The following is an 8893-nucleotide window of genomic DNA, read 5'->3' as shown; positions in this document are numbered from 1 at the left end:
TTAACGAGCTTGACAAAGGTTTCACGCGGTATCTTTTTCATGTTTAGAGAGTTTTATAAAAACATGGAAATGAAAACTCCACATGGTCCCTTTTCATACATTTGTGTCTCTCGAACCCGTAAAGGTAAAAAACAATACTTGAGAGAACCGCTTGACCATTTCAATCAAGGAGTACCTTTTTTATAAATAGTACATCCCAGCCTGAAAAAGGGGTAAATGTATACTGGGCGCATGACGTTTCGCATCCATTAACGAGTTCAAAATGACAAGAGTTCGATAGTCTTTTCATGTTTAAAGGGTCGGAAAAGAGCTTGAAAGCGGACCCCCCATTTTATTCTCTTTTACAAGTCAAAAGGGAAAAATATTGACAATATTTTCATTTGCATTTTACGAGTCAAGAAAAGAGTTGAAACATGACTCGGCACCATCGTTGAATATCCATCACCTGTTGCTGCGCAAAAAGGTAAAGTGCAATATCTAATTCTTGAGGCAAAATAGGTCAAAAATACTTTAAAACCCTAATATTTTATGAAAAGCTAAATAAAAGGAGGGAAAAGTAAATATTTTTTACCATTTACCATTTTACCTTGTTGTGTAAAACTTTTCACCCACTTTTTCCCTAATTTTCCTAGAGCAAATTGCGAGAGATCCGGGAGGTCAATCGCCGAGCCGCCAGTTACAGATAAGATCCAAGTCCCTAAGCTCCATTTCCATACTGTTTATTCTTGTTTTCATCCATTTGTTGGATTTTTGAGGGAGGTTTTGGCAAAAAAAAAATTACCCTCGATCAATGTGATTTCTGGGCACAGAATCACGCCAGCTGAGGGTTGTTAAAACACCCAACTGTGTTGTCAGTGCAACTATTTTTAAAATAGGTGCACTAGCGCCATGAACAAGGAAAAATCCATTTTCCTCTCAAATCCACCGTTTGAATCCAAATTTTACTTTCCAAAAATGATTATTGATTTGAATACATGGTTTTTGCAGGAAAGAATCATCGAAAATGGTAGACTAGAAAGAACGCAAGCATGAAGATGTGGACACTCAAGCAATGAATGATCCAAATTGCTTGAACGCCTTGAGGAACTGTGGGCTCCTCAAGTTCTTTCTCACACCAAGGATGCGGGCTCAACCTGAGCTACTTCGATACTTGATTAGTCTCTGGGACATAAATTGGGAAATATTCATCATTGGTGACTAGGAGCTAGAGTTAGAAACTTTAGAAATTTATTTCATCACAAGGCTCTCCCAAAGAGGGGAACCATTCAGCCTATATGGATCACAACCGATTGGGGCAAGCATATCCATGCTACTTTCCGAACATTGCCCAGAAGCCCTCAAATCCAAGAGCGGCAAGATTGAGATTGCCATTGTACAAGATCTAACACTGAGAGTGCTACTATTGACTATCAATAGAGTGGTTGGGTCCCAAGCAGAGAACGAGACTAGCAAGTCAAAATTTCTATATGCTATTGACTGTACAGCACCGACGATATTCGATTGGGTGGAATCCATGAATATCAACATGAAATGCCAACTGACAAAAGCTAAGGTGGGCAATCTAAGGAAATTTTTCTTTAAATCTGTATTGGTGACCTTCTTCTTGGAATGTGTTCCACTGTTCCAGTACCAGCTGACTGAGGTAGATTCGCTGATGCCACGAGACCCACGGATGGTCTGCTGGAGTCATTTGATGCCCAGGATCACTGGGGGCCAAAATATGTCCTACATGCCTACCTTCTTTTCATGGCTACAACGAAAGCTAATTGTAGTGGATGATTGGCCATACAGTGGTACAGACTTGCACGGAGATCTGGACATGCCGCTACCAGATGGGGAGGATTTCTATGATGAAGGTAAAAAATCAATTTTTAATATTTTGATTTTTTAATTGTATTTTGTATATATGTCTTTATAACATTATCTTTTATCAATGTAGATGTTGGACCAGAGCATCCTGCCGAGATGTCCCCAATAGTCAGGTGCGTCGCTCACCCGTTTGATGTCGCTCCTTATCAGGAGGGGAGTGGCAATAGGGAGGAGATCATGAGGAACCTTGAGGGGTTTACTCATGGTATCCCAGAGTATGCCCAGGTGGGAGACATCCCATGCCAGTACTAGAGGCTTACCGTCGGGGTATCGGACCGGATCTGCTGATTGTTGACTTGTGTTGCACGAGTAGTTTCATGTTACCATGATCACCATGCTGACTAGTTCCTAGGTCCAACATTTACATTTTTTAGGCCTACGTACCATGGATATATGAGGCCTGCAAGCCTCCGATGTTATTTGAACACACATATTATTTTTTGGGGTTTGGATGTATCAAACATTATCACCATATATATAAATGCTATACTTTTGTGCTTACTATGGTACAAATGATTTGTTTTAGCTTTTCACATGTTTCATAAATGTATATCCAACACATAATTAGCTAATGCATCTGTCAATGTATTCATGCGACTAGGAATATGATGATATGTAATGTAATCAAAATTTATTTCTAGTAGACGAATACGTAGATACATTCTCAATATCTAAGGGTTTTTATGGAATATTGCCCATTGAGTTGAAGGAAAACAAGCTAGGAATCCAAGTTGACAACCAATTCCTGAATGTCATGAGCGATGGCCTCTGAAAACAATTCAATGACTGCGCTGTATTCAACAATGTTATCAGTTGAACGACCTAAACAAATACGTTGAAGATCAATCAACTCACCATGAGGGTCGTAAATGGCCCATGCCACAGAGGATAGATTTTGAGTATTATGGCAAGCACCATTAGCGAAACTGACGTGAGGAGTCACATACATCTGCAAAGCAGGGAAAGACATAGTAAACATGAAATTTGTTTGAAACCTAACACACCAAACCACATTGCACAAAACTAAATAACACACTAAGTAAACCATTTGTCGACGCGTTTCGAACCAACCAGTGTGGTTCATCATCAGGACAAGTTGAAGAAATAGATCCAGCTAAGCATGTTAAATAGTCTGTGCAGAGACTCCAACGGCTAAATCGGCCAACGGCTAATTTTGACCTACGGACCCAAGTCAAATTAATAATCATTAATTTAATATTATTATTATTTTTAATATTAATACATAATTTTATTTATTTTTAATTAATATATATATATATATATCTATATATATATATATATATATATATATATATATATATATATATATTAAAGTTATGATATTAGGTTGTTAATAAATAAAATACTCAGATAATACACTTATTTATTTAAATTATTTACTAAATATTGTTAATATAAAACATAAATATATATAATAATATGTTGTTAAGGATTTTTCGATGGTTATCTTAAAAAGTTATTTATTAATAATATATATAAATATATATTTTAATTAAAATCATAAAGTTAAGGATAAAATATAAATAATTTAAATGGTTAGTTAGAAAAGGTAATTAATTTAATTTAATTATTTATTTATTATTATATATTAATAGTATAAGTAATTTTTAGTTTAATTAAATTATTTATTAAATATAATTAATATTATATTAGTAATATAGTCTTGATATTAATATATTATTAATATTAGTAGTCAAAATATTGTTATTAATTAATATTATTATTATTTATGGAAATAAGTTAAATTACGTCAAATATATAGATAAATAAAATACTTTTAGTTATAAAAACTTTAATTTACTTTAATTTATTTAAATTATTTATTAATAAATATATATATATATATATATATTCGGTTATCAAGATAAAAGTAAGGTAAAAGATAATTGAAGAAAAAATAAAAATAAATAAATAAATTAATTAATTAATTAATTTAAGGGAAAAAATACCCTAGGGGACCAATCCCTTAAAATAATAATAATAATAAAAAAATTATTAATAAATAATTAAATTTTAAATAAAATAAATAATTAAAAATAGTAAGTTAATTTAGAAAAACCAGGACTATTTTTATATAAATGAATATAAAAGAAAGAGAAGGTATGAATGAAAAATTAATACAAGTCAACTTAAAAAATAAAAATTAAATAAATAAATAAATAAAAATTAATAATAAATAAATAAAAATAAAAATAAATAAAAATAAAATCAAAATCAAATAAACTAAAAAAAAACTAAGAAAAAACTAATAAATAAATAAATAAAAATAAATAAATAAATAAATAAATAAACAAAAATTAAAAATAAAATAAAATAAATAAATCAATCAAAAAAAAAAAAGGACCACTACGACGAGATTGTTGGGACCCAACACCGACTGATTTTCCAGCCATCATCTCTATCGAGATTACTCGACCTTTTTTTTTTTAGTTTTTTTGATTTTGATTTATTTATTATTTATTTATTTGTTTATTTATTTTTTATTTTTTAAGTTGACTTATATTAATTTTTCATTCATACCTTCTCTTTCTTTTATATTCATTTATATAAAAATAGTCCTGGTTTTTCTAAATTAACTTACTATTTTTAATTATTTATTTTATTTAAAATTTAATTATTTATTAATAATTTTATTTTATTTTATTTTATTTTAAGGGATTGGTCCCCTTAGGGTATTTTTTCCCTTAAATTAATTGATTAATTAATTAATTTATTTTTATTTTTATTTATTTATTTATTATTTTTTTTTTCAGTTATCTTTTACCTTACTTTTATCTTGATAACCGAATATTATAACTTATATATATATATATATATATATATATATATATATATATATATATATATATATATTAATAAATAATTTAAATAAATTAAAGTAAATTAAAGTTTTTTATAACTAACCATTAAAAGTATTTTATTTATCTATATATTTGACCTAATTTAACTTATTTCCATAAATAATAATAATATTAAGAATAATAATAATATTAATTAATAACAATATTTTGACTACTAATATTAATAATAGATTAATATGAAGACTATATTACTAATATAATATTAATTATATTTAATAAATAATTTAATTAAACTAAAAATTACTTATACTATTAATATATAATAATAAATAATTAAATTAAATTAAATTAAATTAATTACCTTTTCTAACTAACCATTTAAATTATTTATATTTTATCCTTAACTTTATGATTTTAATTAAAATATATATTTATATATATTATTAATAAATTACTTTTTAAGATAACCATCGAAAAATCCTTAACAATATATTATTATATATATGGACTAGCTCAAGCGGCAAGGGCCGTGGAAATGAAGTCTCACCGAACCGGAAGTCTTGGGTTCAAATCTTGGGCTACCCTACCCCCGTAGAGGGGTACATAATAGACATGTAAATCGGAGAGTCCCGCCCCAGCCTTACAAAAAAAAACAATATTTAGTAAATAATTTAAATAAATAAGTGTATTATCTGAGTATTTTATTTATTAACAACCTAATATCGTAACTTTAATATATATATATATTAAAAAAAAAAAAAATTATGTATTAATATTAAAAATAATAATAATATTAAATTAATGATTATTAATTTGACTTGGGTTCGTAGGTCAAAATTAGCCGTTGGCCGATTTAGCCGTTGGAGTCTCTGCACAGACTATTTAACATGCTTAGCTGGATCTGTTTCTTCAACTTGTCCTGATGATGAACCACACTGGTTGGTTCGAAACGCGTCGACAAATGGTTTATCATGTGATTTTCGCCGAAAAATCTCTCGCAAACTTGTTATGGATCACCGAAGCCTCAACTCTACAACACACTAAGTAACCATGAAAGATGACCTAAGCATAGTGCTTTTTGAGATAAAGCCCATTTTAGGGCTTGTCCAAAGGATTTCCTTCATAATCAATTAGCTCATAGGCCCCTTTTTGCACACTCATTTAACAATGCAGGGCCCATGCCACATGGGTTCAAACTTTCCTTCCCCTAGCTTATCATTGACTTGATCATATAGTAAAACCAAATCAACCTCAGAGAATGCACGGGGGGAGACCGACCGATCGAAATGGGACTTGACTCGCTTCATTTGTGCTTCGATGACTAAAGCAGTGAGACGACAAGTCTCATCTAGCTGTTCCAAATATAAGACACGCTCTTCTTGAGGTGAGGTTTTAAGGAGAAGTTTGAGAGCAAGCTTGAGTGAAGGAATTTCGCATTCAATCAATAATTTTGCTTCCAAACCATAGATGAGCTGGAATGGTGTGAAAATAGTTGCATCCTTGGTCAAGTTTGGTAAGCCCACAGAGCTGAAAAGAGCATGAGATGTGAATTGGACTTGTGCATCCCAATAGTATGCTGAAGCATTGTAACCAAAAGTCTGTTCATAGCTTCAACATGACAGTTGGCCTGAGGGTAATCCGGGGTTGAGCCATCGTGGTGTAAACCCAATGTAGAGGTCAGCTCAGCCATCATGTAATCTCGAAAATGGGAGCCATGGTCTATGACAATGGCTTGAGGTATGACGAACCTAGAAATAACGTGATTGAAAATAAATTTAGCCGTTGTTTTACTGTCTGCAAAGTATGTAGGAATTGCTTTGGCCCATTTGGTAAAATAATCCACATCAACGATAATATAACCATGCCCCCCAGCCGAACGAGGGTTACATGTCATATAATCAATGCCCCATTTGGGAAAAGGACCAATGGTAATGACAAGGTCTAAGTGAGCGGGCGGGGTGTGCATCTTACATTGGTAAATTTGGCATTCATGGCACTTGCGAATAGCAAGGATGAAATCCTTAAAAATGGATGGCCAGAAACAACCAGCGTGAAGGATTTTTTAAGTAGTAGTGTAGCCATAAATATGACTGGCACATGCCCTAGAATGTAAGTCATTGAGGACTCTCTCAGCCTCCTCGAGAGTAAGACATCAACGATGAACTGAATCGACACTGAAACGATATAAAGTATCTCCAATAATACGGTAGTGTTGGGAGTGATGCTGGATCCGTCAGAGATCATCTTTAGTCAACACCGACTGGAATGAGGATGTCTGGAAATACACAATAATATCACTGTACCATGGGTCAAGGGTGCTTATTAGGAAAAGAGTGTCATCTGGAAGCTGTTCATCGGCACGAGTCGGGAGAGATGTAGAAGGAAGGGAGCAAATCAACTCACTAAAAACTAGTGATTTCTTAGATTTGGCAGTAGTAAACACCAAATTGAGTTCTTGCAAGATGATAATCCATTTAGAATACTTTTCCCCAAGCAACTGATGAGTCAGGATGTATGTCATGGGGTTGCATTAAAAAATCACAGTAGTAGTGTGTAAGAGAATGTAGTGCCAAAAGCACTGAGCAGCTTGGACAATAGCCAAAGCCAACTTCTCGACATGGGCATAATGTGTTTTAGGGTCGAGGAGTATGTGACTGAGGTAATAGATAACTTGTTCATTTCCTTCGTCATCATCTTGTACCAATACCATAACAATGGTGCTAGGGGATGCAACTAGATAAAGGAAGTAATCACGATGATAGTCAAGGGGATGTAGCAAAGGAGCATTTACGAGGATAGCCTTGAGGTCATTGAACGAATTTTTGACAACCTTATCCCAAACAAAGGGCGTTCCTTGCTTGAGAAACTAGGTGGAGCTAGCCCAGCGTAATTGGGTATGAAACGACGGAGAAAATTTGCTTTTCCCAGCAGGCTCTAGAGTTGGTGCAATGAAGATGGGGGGGATAAATTAACAATGGCCTTGACTTTAAGCAGATCAAAGTGAATACCATCCTTGGAAATGATAAATTCGAGTAGTCATCTGCGTTTGATGCAAGAAACACATTTATGCGGGTTTAACCAAAGGTTGTAGTGTCTACAGGGAAGAAAAGTCTGCTGAAGATGGTCAGGGTGATCTTGGCGCTTACAAGAATGAGCGGGAAGGTCATCCAAGTAAGTTTGAATGATGTTATGAATGTCGTGAAACACATAGGACATCGCCCTATGAAATGTAGCCCCAACATTTTTTAGGCCAAAAGGGAGATTTTTGTACGCGAAAGTACCCCATGGAAAGATAAAAACCATCTTTTCTTGATTGACTAACGCAATGTTAATCTGGTAGTAACCAGGAAAACCATCCATGAAGGAAAAAATTTCGCTCCCAGCGCATTCATCAATGATCTGATTAATGAAGGGAGTGGGATAATGATCCTTAGGATAGGCATGATTGAGATCACGGTAATCGACGCAAATGCGGATCGTGCCTTATTTCTTTGTTGCTGGTACAATATTGGATACCCAATCTGTAAGAGGGATCAAATAAATAAATCCTTCTTGAAGAAGTTTTTCAACTTCACCCTTGATAATGGCTGCTTTCCTAGGGTGCACTGGGCAGAGCCGTTGGTGAACTGGCTTTGGGTGAAGATAAGTTGGTATTTTGTGCACAACGATGCTAGGATCAATGGGAGGCATTTCTTCATATGACCACATAAACACATCACAAAATTCTTGAAACATATGAGTATAGATCTTAATCTCATCCAGAGAACAAGTTACCCTGATATGGACATTTGCAACGATACCAAGCTCGATAGAAATATGAATTGGCATCATTTGGGTAATATTACCTAAATTTCCTTCTGACCATACTCCATTAGTCAGGATCGGTGCTGGAAGTGGTAGGGAAGGAAACTGAGAAGAGAACTCCTCAAGACTAGTAGATGTTACTTCCGGATGTGGTAGGAACGAGGAACGATGATGAGTATCATTCCAAGGTGTTTCTTTGAGAGACATTACTTCCATGATACTCTTGTCAACAAGAAAAGTCTCGGCTAAGGGATTAGGAGATTCCAAAGCACCAAGCCATGAGGATTGAGAATACGTATCAAGAGAAGTCCTCGAAACAGGAAAATCAGAGGATACGGAACTTGAGGCCAAAACAATTTCCACGTAATTGATTTCGGTAGGACTAAGTGGCATAACCT

Source organism: Pinus tabuliformis, chromosome 2_1, assembly GCF_031772625.1.
Source record: "Pinus tabuliformis cultivar Carrire ecotype Pingquan chromosome 2_1, CPIR1, whole genome shotgun sequence".
NCBI lineage: Eukaryota > Viridiplantae > Streptophyta > Pinopsida > Pinales > Pinaceae > Pinus > Pinus tabuliformis.
This window is presented reverse-complemented; position numbering follows the sequence as displayed.